This window comes from Hyaena hyaena, unplaced genomic scaffold (genome assembly GCF_003009895.1).
Source record: "Hyaena hyaena isolate Hyena2069 unplaced genomic scaffold, ASM300989v1 scaffold_189, whole genome shotgun sequence".
Classification (NCBI taxonomy): Eukaryota; Metazoa; Chordata; class Mammalia; order Carnivora; family Hyaenidae; genus Hyaena; species Hyaena hyaena.
In genome coordinates this window covers 2,499,101-2,517,881 of record NW_024080821.1, presented here as the reverse complement: position 1 = coordinate 2,517,881, position 18,781 = coordinate 2,499,101, and the positions used below count along the sequence as shown (strand labels likewise).

The 18,781-nt window shown below is 48.5% G+C and overlaps 1 long non-coding RNA gene across 1 annotated transcript; it reads left to right on the top strand.

Annotated features, from left to right (window-relative positions):
- Positions 1-5,538: 5,538 nt before the first annotated feature.
- On the top strand, positions 5,539-7,192 carry LOC120237725. The gene is made up of 3 exons (XR_005530025.1): positions 5,539-5,774; positions 6,802-6,900; positions 7,100-7,192. It is a non-coding gene; the product is annotated as an uncharacterized LOC120237725 (long non-coding RNA).
- Positions 7,193-18,781: the final 11,589 nt, after the last annotated feature.

Genomic DNA, 18,781 nt, shown 5'->3' with positions numbered 1-18,781 from the left:
AATGAGGGAAGGAGGTGAGAAGGGTGCCCATTTTGAGCTGCTGTCTACCCAGCACCAAGAGAATTAATTTGCATGTTGCTTATAAAGTGTGAGCCTCTCTGTGAAGATTTCCTTTGAAGAGACAGGAGGTGGAGGAAATGGGGAGATGGGGACCCAGACTGAAGATAGGAAAGAACTTGGAGTCAAGAAGCCAGAGATGGAGTTCCTGGGGCTCCATTGCTAATTTTCTGTGTGACCCAAAACAAGTCATAAAGCTGCTGTGGGCTTTAATTCCTCATCTATAGTCAAAAGAGGGGCACCTGGGTGGCTAAGTCAGTAAAACATTCAGCTCTTGATTTTCGTTCAGGTCATGATCTCACGATTGTGAGATCAAGCCCCATGTCGGGCTCTGTGCTGACAATACGAGCCTATTTGGGATTCTGTCTCTCTCCCTCTCTCTCTGCCCCTCCCCTACTTTCTCTCTCTCTCTCTCAAAATAAATAAATAAACATTTATAATCAAAAGAATCAGCTTTCAGGGCGCCTGGCTGGCTCAGTCGGCTAAGCATCCAACTCCTGATTTTGGCTCAGGTCATAATCTCACAGTTCATGAGTTTGAGTCCCACATAGGGGTTCTGTGCTTGTTAGTGCAGAGCCTGCTTGGGATTCTCTCTCTCTCTTTCCCACTTGCACATGCATGCACCCTCTCTCTCTCTCTTTCTCTCTCAAAATAAATAAACATAAAAAAAATTTTAAAAAACCCAAAAGAATCAGCTTTCTGCACCTCTGGAGGGGTTGTTGTAAGAATGGAGGGTGATAATGGATGTAAATGGGCTTTGAAAAGACAAGTATCAGAGTAAAACTACCACGCACAGGCAAAGTTTTTAGGCTGTGGTTCTGTTTGGGCAGGAGATTCCCACAGTTGTAGGAATGAGGCTGGGAGTGCTGGCTAAGAACCTACGTTCTCTCAACAAAAGTGAGAGCAGAAGGCAGATCTGGAAAACATCCTCTCAGCCATGATCCTCCCAGGAGTCTGATCAGCCTGTCTGCCTATTTTGCCTTGGAATAGAAAAGCTGAGTCTTTTATGTTTTATTCTTTACTTTTTTTTTTTTTTTTTTAAGTAAGCTTCATGCCCAGCATGGAGCCCAACGCAGGGCTCAAACTCACAATCATGAGATCAAGACCTGACCCTAGGGGTGCCTGGGCGGCTCAGTCGGTTAAGTGTCCGACTTCGGCTCAGGTCATGATCTCACGGTTTGTGGGTTCGAGCCCCACATCGGGCTCTGTGCTGACAGCCAGCTCAGAGCCTGGAACCTGATTCTGATTCTGTATCTCCCTCTCTCTCTGACCCTCCCCTGCTCACGCTGTCTCTCTCTCTCTCTCAAAAATAAATTAAAAAAAAAACATTAAAAAAAAAAAAGACCAGACCCTAGATCAAGACTCAGAGGCTCAACTGACTGAGCCACTCGGATGCCCCCAGAAAAGCTGAATCTTGAACACAGCCTTTAAGAAAGTGGGCCCAGCAGGGTTCCTCAAGGCCTTGCAGAAAGCACTGTCCCACTTTGGGGCCCCCTCATTGCTTCTGACACATTCAGGTGAGCATGAACACATACAAACACACATACATGCACACACACACACACAAATACACACCCCCGTAGATGATACGCACACTCCAGGTCCTCTGCCCAGTGCCTTGAACCTCAGAGCTTCCTGTTACCCCTTCTCAACTTGTAAGGACTCCCAGCGGATTGACCCTGCCCTTAACCCCAGCTGGAGACCGTGAGCCGCTCCATGTGGAGCCCCTGATCTCCCAGAGTCCAGCCAGCACAGAAAGGGGTACTGGAGGCCCCTCTGAGCTAATGAAGTGGGTCTTGAAGGTGGGATGCACGCTGGAGGCCTGCATGCTGCAGACCCTGCACTTGACAAAGCAATCGTTCACAAGTGTGATCAGCCTCTTCTCTCTTTTCCTTTCAGAGCTGTGTTAGATCCCACAGAGCCATCAGGAGTACCCGCAGCTCCCAGCCTGGAGAACTGAAAAAGTCCCCCAGCACGCTGCCAGCATGAAGAGGCTCTGTAATTACACACACGCCGGGGTCTGTGGTCCTGACCTCGCTCATCCATGAAACACTTCCGTCCCCCTCACTTCCCGTGGTGTCTTTATCAAGGAAGTGGAAAGCTGGGCCTATCAGAAGAGTGAATTCTGACTTGCTGCTCCACCATGGGCAAACACTAGACCTCACTACGATTCAAATCCATTCAGTCATGTATTCATTCCCTCATCCAACACACATTTAATGGCCCCCTGCCATGTACTAGCACAGGGCCTGGTGCTGGGGACACCCCAAATGTGACCCAACCCCTACTGTTAAAGAGATCATAGTCTAGGAAGGAAGTTAAGGCATATGAGGTAAATAGTTACAATAAAAAAAATCAGTGATGTGTGATAAGAAAAGTGCAAGGAAGGGGTGCCTGGGTGGCTCAGTCAGTTAAGCGTCCGACTACGGCTCAGGTCATGGTCTCACAGTTGGTGAGTTTGAGCCCCGTGTTGGGGTCTCCGCTGACAGTGCAGAGCCTGCTTCAGATCCTCTGCCTCTTTCTCTGCTCCTTTCCAGCTTGCACTCTCCAAGCAATCGCCCTCACCTTTACAGCCATGTTCAACTGGGCCAAAGTGGGGAGCATCTCCAAAGCGGGGAGCCAGCCTTTGGGACTCGGTGCGGTGCTGGCCTGTGTCCTGGATTCTGCGCACCTAGGAAGGCCTATTCCTGCCTCTCTGGCAAACTGAGCCATGGAAACAAAGCCGAGGAAGAGCCCCCGTTTTCTTTCATAGGGACAAGTAGACATGGGCAAGTGTGCCAATCTGAAGGCTGGTGATGGAGCACAGAGGCTGGGAGAGGCCTCTGGAAAGGTGGCTGATGGGGGGAGGGAGGTAGGACTGGAGGGTGGATTCCACCAGCAGAGGCTGAGCAGGTTCATTATCATTGTCACTGGTCTCTGTTTTCCTCTGGGGTTACATGCAAACCCCTCAATCCCAGGTCAGGGTTGGGGAGACTGAGAGCAAAGATTTCATCAAGCACAAAACAAACTAAGGAGAGGCTGCAAAAGGGGCCCCCTTTCCTGGAGAGGGATTCCTAGCTCAGTGCCATCCCCAACCCTGGGTGGAGGGGCCAGATTGGGAGGCCATGTGGTAAGGCGCTAAGTGTTCTCCATCCCCCGGGGGGTATCAGGAGGCCTCCACTCTTGTCCACCTTGTGCATCTCTCTTTGTGTGACTTTGGGGAAATCACTTGCCCTTGGCCTCTGTTCCTTCACAGTAAAACAAAAGGGTTTTACTGAAAGGATCTCAGAGGTCTTTCACAGCTCAGAAATCGAACATCTATCTGTACCTGAGTTAAGCCACGCCCTGCTGTTAAGATTTGGGGTGCTCCAGTATGTCCTAAATATTGGTAGGAACCTAGAACATTCAGACCTGAGAAAACAGGAAACCAGGGAGGTTGTCTGGAACCCCCCACCCTCAGTACACTCAGGTGTGAGGGCTGCAGAAAGGGTGAGGAGAGGAGGAGGAACCAGGGTTGGGGGGGGGGCGGGCAGCCCATCTGAGTGCCTGACATCTCAGGGCAAACGGAGCTAAGTGGTAAGAGGATTCTTCCCCCAACTCTGGCCCAGGATCCTGTGGAAAAGCTGCATTATAATCGATAGCCTCGTAAATAAATAAATAGTCAACGCATCCTGTCTCCAGCTCAGGGCTTCTTCAGGAAAATCGAACCTCGACCCACTTCTGCTCGCTCATTCTGGATTTCTACGGAGGCCTCCAGAGGGAAGGAACGCTTGCAGGTCATCTTGGACATCCCCCTGCCTCTGAGCCAGCCTGAAGGAAACGATTAGGAGAGTAAATCTGTAACTAAGATACCCACAATGTTCCCCCCAACACGTAACACAACAGTGTTGTTTTAAGATTATCTACACTGCGGCTCCTTTCCCCCAGCACTGATAATTGGTGTTTCATTGTCTCAAAGAGGAACTCAGGCCTCAGAAGCAGTTGTTAATCCAAACTCCTGACTCTGGTGTGGCTATCTCACAGCTAACAGAGGAAGCTCTGGCTGCCCGGCACGTGGCAAAGGACCCATTCCCTGGTACCTTCTACGAGGCAAAGGTGGCCAGTAGCACAGTAGGTGGACTTGTAAAGCTGGTTACTAATTTGCAAGGCTGCATGAATGAACTGCCCCAAAATACGGGGAACGCATTTCCGCAATGGACTTCCTGTCCTAGGAAGAGACTGTGAATGTGGTACACCAACCTTCAGTCAGTTCGTAGAGCCAAAAGGCTCTTCAAGAAATTGTTTGGCCTGGCCCTCTCGCCGTGAGCTGTCCCCAAGGACCATCCCTGAAGCGACAGGCCCGGGGTCTAATGTAGGGCACCCAGGTCCGGCCCTAGGCTACCCGTTCTCCCCGCAGCACAGGCTGGGGCTGGCGCTGAGCAAATGGGTTGCGGCTGTCACCAGAGAGGAACTGGCAGCACACACAGCAGACTCTGTTTTCTTTGCAGGCTGAGGGTAACTAGAGGAAGCTGAGAATTCCTCGCTAGGCTCTGCACGGCTCTGCCTCGGCAGGAAGAGGGGACAGGACGAGGGGAGCAGAGAAGGCCAGCGGCTCTCATTCCCAAGGAGGAAATGTTCCAGCCGCTCAAGTAAGCCAGGCAGTGCGGGCCAAAGATGGAAAGGAAGACAACAGTAGGGCCCATGGAGTCCCTGGGGAGGATGTCAGGAGCCTGGGTCCCCTGTCTGGAGTTGCTCTGGGCTAATGGTGAGCTCTAACATTTATTAAACGCTTGCTCTGTGCCAGGCACTGTGCTAAGAACTCTATTGTACTATGCAGGCCATTTGTATAAGGGCTGGGACCATGGCCTAAGTGACGCACGCCTGGGTTCAGTCAGCCCACCTTGGCCACTCACTAGCTCTGCGACCTTGAGCAAGTGACTTAACCTCTCTGGGCCTCCGTCACTTCGTTAATAAAATGGGAATAACAGTACCTACCTGATAAAGCCAGTTGAAGATTAAGTGCGCTCACTCACAACAGCTCTTAGAACAGGGTCTGCCACAGAGTGAGGCAAGTTCTGCCCTATTACCTTGTTGAATCCTCACCCAGAGCAGCTATTAAGCTCGGAGTCTCAAAGAAGTCGAATGACTTGCCGAAGGTGCCAGGTCTGTTTGACAGACAGCATGGGTGCCTTCCTAAGATCCTCTCTCTCTCTCTCTCTCTCTCTCTCTCTGGAGAAGCAGCTCCAGAACTCGGCATCCCCCACCCAGGTCCACTCTGGTTTGGAAACTCCAGGGCTGCTTTCCCAGCAGGAACAAAGACAGACTTCTATCCTGCCTGTGAGGACTGGCGTGCCTGCTGGGGCAGGAGGTCCCTACCCTGTCCCCCTCCCCCCTCCCCCAGCAGTACCCAGACCCGGGAGCCTCCCAGAGGCCTCCCTCTGCACCACTGCCCTGGGCCTCCCCTAGAGCCTCCCGCCTTCCTGCACGGCCTCCCCTCCGCGTGCAAGATGCCGGCTGCGGGGACTGGAGGGATAAACAAACCGTGGCTCGAGCCCAGCCCTCCGCCTGCTGGCTGCTCCCCGCCCCCCTCCATCCGCAGTGCACAGTCGCTCTGTTCTCCTGCCAACTTGGCAGCTCGGCTCTGCTGTTACTATCAACACCTCCCAGGGAAGAGGGAGAGGAGTGAGTTCTGATCGCCCGGCGCACCGAGCAGCAAATTCGTGTCAGAGCCAGCCCCGGAATGTCTCCCAAGGCTCCAGGTGGGGATGGCAAGGTGGGCCTGACCGCTGCAAGCCGGGCTCCGGCAGAGTGCCCGGGGCCCAGCCAAAGCTGCAGCCCCCAGGAGCCGGCGGCTCTGAGGGAAAGTGCGGTGAGGCCGGGCGAGGGGGCTCTGTCTTACCCCAGCACTTGCCACAGTCCCACGTGGGCTGGTAGCTCGATTCCTGACATGGCTGGTCAGGGATGGGGCAGCCTATGGCCAGGATAGAGGAGATGGGCCTTTGTCTCCGCAGACCGTGAAGCCTGGGGCTGGCGGACTGTACCCCCTTTCTCCCGTCTTTCTTGGGCTCGTGCAGAGCGCTTGCCCCTCCTTATCGGATTGGCTTGGGAGGCCCGCAGGGGCCACGTTCCTCCCCCACCCATGGAAACTTCTCACCGACAGAGGCCATGCCTCCTTTTCCCAGCCCCCTTCCCCAGGCTCTTAGGCCCTGCTGCGTTGGCTCCAGAAAGTAGCTGATGCCCTTCTCGGCTTTTGCCGGAGTCCTGGGGCCCAGCTGGGAAGAAGAAAGAACCCCTGATTCGAGGGCCCCAGTGCTCCACCTCAAGCAAGGTCCGCCCACACCACAGTGTGTACCGTCAGTCATCTACCCCTTGACAGGACTGGGGTGGTCACCACTTGGTCTCTCCCAGGAGGGGTGGCCTTCTTAGCTTTGTCGCTGCTCATGAAGGGAAGACCTTTGTGCCCTGCTTGCATCGACAAAAGTGGTAGTTTCAGGGGAAACTTCCTAACGCTCACACCGCCCAGCCAGCTAGTCTGCCCGAGGATGAGTTGTATGCTCTGAATCTTTATGTGCCACCAGCCTGTCTCCTCCTCTGTAACGTAGCAATAACCTGTCATGACTCACTGGGTTACAGCCGATGGTGATAAAGACATGAAGATGATGCTTATCCTTCTAGGGGTGCGCCTGGCGCTTGGAATCAGCATCCTTCCTTCTTTCTCATCTTTCTACTTTCCTCCCTTCTTCCCTCCCCCCTTCCTTCCCTCATTTCTTTCTCTGCTCCCTCCAGGACCCCGTCTCCCAGATGTGAAACCAATCCTAAGGCCATCTCTATTCCCTGCTCCAAAAGTCCAGAAACTACTACCAGGAGAGACACAGCCATTTCCTGGTAGGAACCCCCCAGGCCCCAGAAGGCCAGCTGGCTTTCCAGGGCCAGGAAACAGGAAACGAGAATTCATTCAGTGGGCTGGGATGTAAATAAGCCACAAAAGGCTGCGCCATCCGGGCTGCACCTGTGAGCATCCCTCGGCTGAAGCCCTGTCAGCGTTTCCATGACAAACCCGTATTTCTGGATGCCTCTCTTCCAGCTTCAAGAGCACGCCTTGTGCTGAGACTTGACACTGAAAATGCTTTCATGGGTTTTTTTCCCCCTGAAAAAGATTGCACACTCCAAAAATCCACCTGCTCATTATACGTGTTTGCTTTTCATTCTGAGACTTTTGTGGGTATCATATTTGTGCGGTAGACACCTAGGCATGTGGTAATACACGTGGGGGGTTCTGTGGCAGAGAGCTGCCTCGGCAAATCTACCACCGCCACACAGCACAGTAAGCTGTCTCCCCTCCCTAAGACGTCTCTCACACACAGTCGCCATTCCCAAAGCCTGAAATTCTACCATTAGAGATCTACTCCTTCACTTAGGTGATTTTCCATCCCTAAGAGTCTACTGTGACAATTCACCAACCCCTAAATGGGACTAAGCTGCCATCTGAGGAGGGGTTAGCAAAAGAACCATGAGGCATCGGGGAAAATGGCTAAAGGGTAGGAGAGCCATACAAAAGTAGATGAGAGGCATCCAAGATACGTTACCTATCTTACAGGTTTGTTAGGCCTGCCTATTGCATAAACTGTGCGCATGTATGGAAATACATACACATACACACACACACACACACACACACACAAATGCTCTTTATATACAGCAGTTGTTCCAAAAACCTAAGTGGTATTCAGATTCACCTGGGAATACTTCCAAAAATGCAGGTGCCCAGGCCCTGCCCTGGACACACTGAATCAGCCTTTCTAGGGCCGGAGTAGAGCCCAAGACTCTGCATTGTAGGAAGTATCCAGGCGATGCTGATGATCCGTCAGGTTCAGAAACCACTGATATAAAGCATAGAGCACCCAGAGAGAAAACAGAACACCTGAATTTGAGTAACAGCATCACCGTTTATTGAGGGACTCTGGGCCCTGCGCTCTCCGAACTTGGGGGAAACATGCAAGACCCAGGTCCCATGGCCCGTATAAGGCAGTGTTACAGAAATGCCCATTGAAAACCACAGACAATGCACACATTAATTGTTATCCCGTACCCACGTGGCATGCGGCGTGCATTGGCACACGTTCATGGGTATCCTACAGTGAAGGCAGGTCTGGTCCCCATCATTGTTCTTCACTTAAGCTTATGTCTGCCTTCACCTCCAGACGGACCCTCTCACTCCAGGACATGTGCCCTGCTCACCTCTCCTGATAGTCTGGCACAGTCCTTGATCATTGAAACATGCTTTTTCCATCTAATGGGCTTATCTACCATCTACAATCTCTCTGATGTCCATCACTTCTGGGGAGAAAAAAGGAAGAGTAGTCACTTCTCTGTTTTATGACAAGGGGAAACCCAGACAAGGGGGGTTAGAGGGCGTTATACCATTTAAACACAGAACAGTGAAACCTGGTGAAACCTGGTGAAAATGTACTCACAAAATTCCTCATACAGTTTCAGGGTTTCATGGACTTCCTGACATCTTTCTATGGACCCTCTAGAGGTCCAAGGAATCCCCCGTAAAGAAGCCCCAGCCTACATGGCTCTGGCAGCCCACGCCCTCTGAGCTTTTAGAGGGTCACGTTCAAGCACATGAAGCATCCTTTCAGCTGGGCCTTGGCTGAGTGACTGACTTATCACCTCTCGACACAAGCTGTAAGATGAACTTAACTGACCTTCTCTCCCTCCCTAAGAGAATTAAAAACCAGTGACACAGTGACACATCACCTGTGTTGAACGGAATCTTCTCAGACCCAGACTACGCCTCCCTATTCCTGACCCTGCAGCACAGGGTCTAAGCTGCTGTGCGGCATCAGGAGGGTGGATGGTCTTTACTGCGGTGACAGAAAACACAGCTCAGACCGGCTTAAGCAATAAAAGGAATCAATTGGTCCATGACAATAAAAAAGTTCAAGGTGGGTGGGCTTTCTGCCCATCCAGGTGAGATCCATCTGCTCTGAATTGTTTTGTTTGCTTGTTTGCTTGCTTACTTTTGGTCTCTCCATCCTCCTCCATGGCATCAACCTCATCTGAAAACTTTCAGCCTCCAAGGCTGCAATGTGGTCTTGCCAGCCACAACCAAACCTGTATGTACCCTCATCCCTACTTGGGAGAGAGAGCAAGCTGCTTTTTTGATAGTACCCATGAAAGAAAATGGAAGCTTCTTTTCAGAACTCCTCAGTGGGTGTCTCCCACATTCCATTAGCCCACATTAGGAAACACCCCATCCTGATTAGAGCCTCCAGTGCTGCGGGGCTGCATGGCCGGGGAATTCAGAACGTAGTATAGATGGCATGCCTCATTGCTCAGACCTCAGGTCTGTGGGCGTGGCCTCCCACACTTACGCAATTCACACTGCTTTCAAGAAAGAGATTAAGGACTCAAAATAAATGATTTTATAAACACTCAGTCTCCAGTCTGGTCCCATACTTGGCCCCTTGACAAAAGCCTGGACCTTTTCAAGAAGGTAAGGGGAAAGGGATTTTTACTTTCTAGAGAAAGGGAAGGAAACACAATTTACTGATTGTCTACTCATTGTAGACAATTGTCTACTCATTGTCAGCTGAGCAGAACGCAGGCCACATAGGGATTCAGAGACCTGGGATGGGCCTCCTTTCTCCTTTAGGCTTATGGGTAATCATGAACAACCTGTGTATCCTCTCTGACCTCTGTACAGAAAGAGTCAAATTGTCATCCATTCCATCCCTTCCATATTACAGTGGTCCTGTGTAAGGAGCAACGGTGTGGAAGAAAGCTGGGTCCTCAGAAGATTCTAGGCTTGTGTGCAGCTGCTCAGAGCATAGAGATCATGGTGTGTGGAGGGGTTGCTGACCAGTCCTCACTTGCCAATACCATCCAGAAAGTATTTTGGTGTAACTCTAGTGAAATTACAGGTGGCCCGTAATGGCCCGTGTGGGCCCTGGCTCTGCTATGGTTCAGCAACTGAAAGTCATTTAAAAAGGAATTTCAATTATTTATTAAAGTCTTTTGAAAAGATATAAACACTTTGCAAAGTTTATCTGAAGCCCCCTTTTGTCCTCCTTAATTCTGTCACATCAATAGCTACTCAAGGGTCTTTTCCGTGTCAAAATCTCCTGTACTCTCTTCAGCACCCAAATGTCTCCCCTCTTTCTGAGTTCTTTATTATAGAGGCGAATTTAGCCTCTTGTGTCAGGTCCTTCCTCTTTTCCTCCAGTCTCTCTTCGCACCCATTATCCCAATTCTACACCCGCGAAGATCTGGATATCAACGTTATTTTTTTTAGTGTTTTTATTTATTTCTAGGAGAGAGAGAGAGAGACAGCGTGAGCAGGGGAGGGTCAGAGAGAGAGGNCAGCGTGAGCAGGGGAGGGTCAGAGAGAGAGGGAGTCACAGACTGAAACAGGCTCCAGGCTCTGAGCTGGCAGTCAGCACAGAGCCCGACGCGGGGCTCGAACCCACGAACCGCGAGATCATGACCTGAGCCGAAGTCGGACGCTTAACCGACTAAGCCACCCAGGTGCCCCTGGATATCAACGTTATTAACACAGAACTCTCTGTAGAATACTTATGCTTTAATAAATCTTCTCCTGTCACATAAGCATTATTGAGGAACAGACTTCCAGTCTCATATATGCATAGATTATTCTAATAGCGTGTATCAAGTTTCTCCAGGTTCTGGTTCTCCAGAACCAATAGGATATAGAGAGAGAGAGATAAGGTTTTTATTAAAGGAATTGCTCACATGGTTATAAAGGACAAGAAATCCCACGATGTGCCATCCGCAAGCTGGAGAACCTGGAAAGCTGGTGGTATAATTCAGGCCAAACCTGAAGGCCTGAGAACCAAGAACTCCTGTGTCCAAAGGCGGGAAAAGGTAGATAATCTAGCTCAAAAAGAGAGAGGGAGAGGTACCTGGCTGGCTCAGCTGGTAGAACATGTGACTCTTGATCTTAGGGTTGTTAAGTTTGAGCTCTGTGTTGGGTATGGAGATTGCTAAGTAAAGAGGGAGAGGGAGAGAGAGAGAGAGAGAGAGAGAGAGAGAGAGAATTCACCCTTCCTCTATCACTTTGTTCCATTTGGGCCCTCAAAGAATTTGATGATGAAAGCCCACATTGGCAAGGATGGCTCTTCTTTGCTCAGTCTACTGATGCTCTTCCAGAAATATCCTCACAGACACACCCAGAAATAATGTTTTACCAGCTATCTGGTCATCCCTTAGCCTCATCAAGTTGACACATAAAATTAAGCATCACATACACCATCTTGAAGTAGAACAGCAGCTTTAGTTGTTTTTGTTAATGGGGACAGGGGTCATAAACCATCAATCTTGAGAATATTACCTTACCATATCTTTGACACCAGGAGTTATTTTTCAGAAAGTCTGAAGGATAATCTCCACTGGCCTCCCCAGCTCCACTCTCTAGCTGTCTCCACCCTACTCTGAGATCTAGGAGGCTGAGCTGGGTGGCCTATAACAAGAGACTTTCTCGTGCTCTGGTTTCTGGTTGTCTTTGACCACTGAGATTGACCACTGACCATTGACAAGAGATGAGAAGGAGAAGGAGGTCAGGGTGTTTGTTCTGCCAGATCCCACCCTGGTGAGCTGACGGCTGGCCAGGGCCTTGTCCCAGGCCCTTCCTGGCTGCAGCTACCCGCGGGGTCTTGTCACTACCCCCCACATGCCCCTTCAGCCTAAAGGAGGCAACAGGTCCCTGTTGTTTCTGGTCCCTGGACCTCATTACCACCTTCCCTTGCTTTCTCCCCCTTGCTGCTTTCCTGAACTCCATGAACAGCCCTTTCATCCAAGTCTGCTCACTACTTGGCTAGGTGTGCCCCTGACCTACATGGCATTGTCACCTCATTGAGTCTCATCTCATCAATGTAAAGTAGAGAGGGGAAGGAGAGACGATTATATATATTTTTTCCCATGGAGGATCTAACATGTAAAACTTTCAAAAATAATTCAGTCAAATGTCAAGGTCTAACTTGCATCTTTGGACTGGAATATCCACCATTTGGGGCCAAGTTAGGGGTTTAGCCTGTGGCTGAAGAATCATGTCTCTGTGAAAAGCTAAGTGGAAAAAGAATCCACAGCTTGTCACTACTGCGATCTAATGATGGACTGCCACAACCAGGCAGCAACCACTAAAATTCAGGGTGTGGCTTTGCTGCTCTCTGCCTTCTCCTGACCACAGCCAAGACCAAAAAAGAGAAACACCAAGTACCTCCTACAGAATGACTGAGTCAGCGATTGACAAAAATCCACACACACACACCCCTTTTCCACCCCAGGGCTGATTAGGAAGAAACCCTATCTGCCTATATCAGAAATTTCATCAGTAGAGAAGCTTAACTTTGCCTTTGGGCCAGATGTAAATATTGTTCCCTGAAAGGAGTAATTTAGTTACATTCGATTAACATTTCCATTATGTGCAAGGCACTGTGCTGAGCGCTAGTTAGCACTGTAATTCTATCAGTTACCCTTGAGTATGAATAAACTGGATATCAGAAGAAAGAGAAAGTACAGAGAGGTGGGGAGAAATGTGCCCCAAAGGGAGGAAGCTGAAGACACACTTTAATCATCCTGGCTCAGGACAGAGGCTCTGGGTGAGAGATATAACTAGGGGATCTTACTGTATGTAGATGTGCTTAAAGCCATAGGACTAGATCAGGCCACCCGAAGGAAGGGAGGAGAGGAGAGGAGAGGGAAAGGGCACGGCAGGGAAGAGAAGAGAAGAGAGGACATCCAAGAGCTAAGCCCCAGGGTATTCCAATCTTAGACCTGGTGAAAGGGGACAAGTGAACCAAGAAAAGAAAATGGACAAGGAAGAGCTGGTGAAGTAGGAGGAAGATTGGTACACTAGGATGTCTGAAAAAAACCAAAGAAAGTATTTCAGGAGGGCAATGACCAAATGACGGAAGTTGCTGCTGATGGACCAAATAAGAACAGAGAACTGACTGTCGAATTTGTCAGCACTGAAGTCATTGGGAACCTTGATAAACGTGGTTTCACTGTCATGGTAAGGGGAACAAGCCTGATTGGAACCTGTGTGACAGAGAAGAGGAGGTGAGGAGATAAAAAACAGTATACATGTTTTTGTTTTTGTTTTTTATTTATTTTAACTAATCTCAACACCCAACGTGGGGCTTGAACTCAGGACCCTGAGATCAAGAGTTGCATGGTCCTCCAACTAAGCCAGTCAGGTGCCCTAACACAGTACAATTTTTTAAAGTGTTGCTATGAATGGTTAGCAGAAAAATGATGAAGTAACTGAAGGGGAAGGTAGACTCAAGGATTTTTTTTTTTAAGATGAGAGTTATGTTCCATTAGTATGCTGATGGGAATGATCCAGTAGAGAGAAAATTTAACAATGCAGATGAGAAAGCAGAGAATTACTGGATTGATGCCTTTTAATAAGCAAGAAGGAAAGAGATCCAGTGCACAAGGAAAGGGCCTGGCCTCAGACGCATGCATTGTCCATTCCTAAAAGGAGGGACTGCAGATTATGAGAGCCTGAATCTGGAAGATTGGTATTTTGGGTGGTGGGAAGATAATGGTTGCTCCTCCCCCCACCCTGATTTCTGTTTTCTCAGTGGGGAAAAGATAATATAAAGGGCTGAAAATGAGAAGCAGGGGGAGTTGTGTGAGGGCCTGAGACAGGAGGGGTGTGATGCAGTTATCCCAAGGACTAGGATAACGACTTGCCTCGGGGCAGATTAGAGGATTGCTGGGCAACATGTGGTCCTCCTGAGGCTAAAGTTCATGACTTTAAAGGAATACCTTTCACCACATTCATCAGCTGGGGTGCAGGTGTGGAACAGGTAAAAGATTGGACCCAGCAGTAGTAGTAGTTCTACTGCTTCTAGGTTGGGAGGGAAGAAGGTCAAGATGGTTGTAGTTATCAACTGCTGTTAAACAAATTATCCCAAAACTTAGTAGCTTAAAACAAGAGACATTTATTATCTCAGAGTTTCTGCGAGACACAACTTGGAACCTGGAAGCAGCTTGGCTGAGCCGTTCTGGCTTGGCATCTGTCATAAGGCTGCAGCCAAGATGTTATCTGGGCTGCAGTCATCTGAAAGCTTGACTGGGCTGGAGAATCTACTACCAAGATGGTACACTCATGACTGGCAGAGTCATGGATGGGTTGTTGGCAATCAGACTCAGTTCCTCTCCATAGGCTGCTTGAGTGTCCTCACAACCTGACATATGGCTTCCTGCAGAACTAGCAACCCAACAAGAAGGACTAAGCAGAAGCTATCCTTTTATGACCTAGACTTGGGTCACGTTGCATTACTTTTGCCACATTCCATTCCTTAGAAGCAAGTCACCAAGACCAGTCCATGTTCAAGGGGAGGAGAAATTAGACTCTATCTTTTGAATAGAGGAGTATTGTCACGGACTGAATATTTGTATCTCCCCAAAATTCACACATTGACTCTCTAACCCCCAGTGTAGTTGTATTTGGAGATGGTGTCTCTAAGGAAGTTATTAAGGTTATATGGGGTCATAAAAGTGGGGCTCAGATCTGATAGGATTAGTGTGTCTGTATAACAAGAGACATGGAGAGCTCACTTGCTTGCTCTCTCCATGTGCACATAAGAAGGAAAGGCTATGTGAGGACATAGCAAGAAGACAACCATCTGCAAGTCAAGAAGAGAGCCTTTACCAGAAGCTGAACTGGCCAGAACTTCGACCTTAGACTTCTAGGCTCCAGAATGGCAGGAGAATACATTTCTGTTGTAGAAGCCACCCAGTCTATGACAGTTCGTTATGGAATCCCAAGGAAGTCTCAACAATTGTCAAGAACTTGCAGATATATTTTAATAGTACAAAGGACAAGGGTATATGCAAGTGCATTTATTGTGAATCACTGAATGGAAGAAGTCCCTGAGTGGGTAGAGAAATGTAGGAATGGGAAGCAAATTGAAAAGATATGAGGTTCAGAAAAGAGGAACTCGAAATGGAGATTTTTGGACATGGCACAGCTGATGCTGGTGACAAGATCTAGGAAGAGATGATGGAAGGAGGTGACTCAGGTGAGAGGGAAGGGAAGGATCTTTGGTGGCAAGAAGATTAGCTAACAGAGAGGCAGAATGTCAGGAAGATCATTTAAGAGATGTTGAGGGGACCAGGATGATGCCAAGGATAGGGATGGAGAGAAAGACAGTGAGCCAGGTGTAAGGTCTTCAATGAATGGGGAGTAATGAGGAAGAGAGTGGTAGCAGGGGACAGAACTTGATAGCAGGTGGGACTCAAAGGGACATTCCAGGTTCTAGTCTTAGAGTGTGGGGGGAGGGTTGTGGTATTAGTACTGAAGTGGCCACTAAGGAGCCAAGTGCACAGCCAAGTTAGGAGGGAATCAAGGTTCTGAGGAAGCTTGATAGAAGAGGAGGAGAAATAGAGGATCTAAGCACACACAAACACACATTCACACACACAACCAGATAATAGTACATATCTCAGGGTGTTGTTAAAAGGACTGAGTGGGGCACCTGGGTGTACGTCAGTTAAGCGTCCAACTCTTGATTTTGGCTCAGGTCATCATCTCATGGTTCGTGGGATTGAACTCTGTGTCAGGCTGTGTGCTGACAGTGAAGAGCCTGCCTGGGATTCTCTCTCTCCCTGTCTCTGTGCCCCTCCCCAGCTCTTGTGGACTCTCTCTCAAAAAAATAAATAAATAATAAATTAAAAAAAAAGGACTAACTGAGCTAACACTTCATGCTTAGGCAGTACTTGCTGGGGTTTTTTCTGACACAAATCAATTCTCCAACAGCAACAGGGTGTCCAATAATCCAATTCTGACACTACACGTAGTTAACATCAGATCCCACAGATGAAAGGGCTCAGTCCCACAGACTGCCCCCACTTCAGATGCCAACCATGAGTGGGGTGCCCAGACTTTCCACACCTCTGCCCAGATGACTACAAACTTGGGAGTTCCCACAACACCCACTCAAGTTCAGTCATTTGCTAAAATGACTCACAGAACTCAGGAGAATGCTTTACTTACATTTGAACAGTCAGATGAAGAGGTGCATAGAGTGGATGCGGAAGGGTCCCAATGCAGGTGCCTCTGTCCATGTGGAATTGGGGTGCATCATGCTTCCTGTACATGATGCATTCGCCAACCAAGAAGTTCTTTAATGTCTGCTGTTCAAAAGTTTTTATCCTGAACAATCTCTAGCCCTCTTCCCTCTCTGAAAATTGGGGGGGGGGGTGAAGCTGAAATTCCTTACTCTAATCATACCTGTTAGTCTTTCTGGGGGTGGCCAGCCTCCCTCCTGAACCTATCTAGGGGTCCTACCCTGAGTCATCTCATTAGCATAAACTCAGAAGTGGTCAGAAAGGGCTCATTATGAATAACAAGACACTCCCATCACTCAGGAAATTCCATAGTTTTTAGGAGCTCTGTGTCAGAACCAGGTACTTATTTATTATGCCATGTGGTAAGTTTTGGATAAGGTATCAGTAATCCCTTGTTACAGATGAAGCCACTGAGGTACAGAGAGGTTAAGTAACTTGATGGGCACATCACCAATAAGGGCCAGAGTTAGGGACTCAAACTCAGAATTGTGTTAAATGAGAGAAAGAGCCAACCTATTGGAAATGGCAGCCTACGCGGAGGATTTTAGGTCAACACTCCTTGCTACCATTCTTTCTCCTCCCCTCCCCTGCCTCTCTCTCCCTCCTCTCCTTCCTCCTCCTTTTTCCTCTTGAGATAGTCTGAGTTGGTTTCTGTTATTTACAACAAAAAATGCTCTGACCAGAGTAACTACACCAAGTGGCAGAAGAGCCTATGTGAGTGGTACAAGCTATTATAAGTGGCTAAAAAAATATATCGTACTGATGACAAAAGTCCTCTTTAAGAAAGAATTCTCTGAGTCTAAAATATGGGCTTTTGGGCATAAGCTGGAAGTTGAGGGCGGGGCACAAGGAGAGTTGAATTGCTCTGCTTAAAAATCAAGAGGATTTTTTAAAAATCTGGCTTCCTAAGAGGAAATTCTAGGTTGCCTCCAATTTGACTTTATTTATAAAGCCATCATGAATAAATAAGCATCTTTGTACCTAAAATTTTAATTATATCTCTATTTCCTTCAGACCAGATTTTAAGAAGTGGAATTATGAGGTCAAAGGGCATGGATATCTTAAAGATATTTTTTTACCTGGTACCAAATCACCCTCCAGCAAGATCAAAAACAGTTTAGGGGTGCCTGGCTGGTTCAGTCCAGGGAACATGAGGCTCTTGATCTCAGGGCAGTGAGTTTGAGCACCATGTTGGGTGTAGAGATTACTTGAAATATTAATTTTAAAAAATCGGAACAGTTTATATTTCTCCCAGCAATGAATGAGACTTCCAGTTTCCCAAGGTGTTCATATATTTTAAAATCTTTGACACATAGATGAAAATTACTTTAGTTTGTATTTTGATATTACCAGTAAGACAACTTTTTTGTGTGTTTGTTGGCTGCATCTATTTCTTCTTTTAAGAATTGCCTTCCCAGGATGCCTGAGTGGCTCAGCCCGTTAACGTTTGACTTTGGCACAGGTCATGACCTTGCGGTTCATGAGTTCAAGCTTCATGTAGGCTCTGTGCTAACAGCTCAGGAGCCTGCTTCGGATTCTATGTCTCCCTCTCTCTCTGCCCCTTCCCTGCTCAAGTTCTGTCTCTTTCTCAAAAATAAATAAACATTAAAATTATAAAAAAAGGGGCACCTGGGTGGCTTAGTCGGTTAAGCGTCTGACTTTCGCTTAGGTCATGATCTCGCGGTTCGTGGGTTCAAGCCCCGCGTCGGGCTCTGTGCTGACTGCCAGCTCAGAGCCTGGAGCCTGTTTCGGAGTCTATGACTCCCTTTCTCTCTGATCCTCCCCTGCTCACTCTGTCTCTCTCTCTCTCTCCTGGAAATAAATAAAAACATTTAAAAAAAATTTTTTTAATTAAAAAAATTTAAAAAAATAAAATTATAAAAAAAAAAGAATTGCCTGCCCACAGGCCTCTCTCTGGTGCTTCCCATCTTTCTAATGAACAAAATCCAGCCAACTCCTCTTGCCTCCCTACTCTGCCCACATCGGTTTAGGTTTACTTATCACCGCTGCTCACAGGGTGACCGACTTGTTTGGTTTTAAAAGTGAAAAATCCCGTAAACGGACACAGTTGGTCGTCCCGCACTGGGCCTTAGATTTTCACCTGGCAGATGAGGACCAGAGGCCCTGCCGTGTCCCTCCCAGATGTTCCTTCATCCACCCCACAAGTATGTGGCACGCTGCACTGCTCTGGGCAGCCATTCTGCTGGGAGGCATTACAGAGTCCTCAGGGAGTAGGACCCAAGTATCCCTAACATCCATGATGGCTCCCCAGAGGGATACTATCTTGATGAATTTTCAACTAAGACCTACGTGATTGGTTGATAGCAGACAAGGAAGCCCTAATATGGAGCAGGAAGAATGGTCCCCAGGGCACACCGGGGGGAAGTTAGATGCCAGGAAAGGTAAGAGGGGGGTGAAGGGGCAAAAGATAAACCTGATCTGCTTTGAAGTTTGGCCAAAGATCCACTTGTCCACAACTCAGCCCAGGACCAGGTAACAGCGCAAATTTCCCCCCAACCAGCGGCAGAGGCTGTACCATCTAGGGCTGTCTGTTCCCTCACACCCTTCCCAAAGTCCTGAGCCCTCAAATTAGGCATTTGAGGAATTCTTTCTGGGTTCCAAGGCCTATAATGACTTCATGGGTCTCTTTTATTTTTTTTTA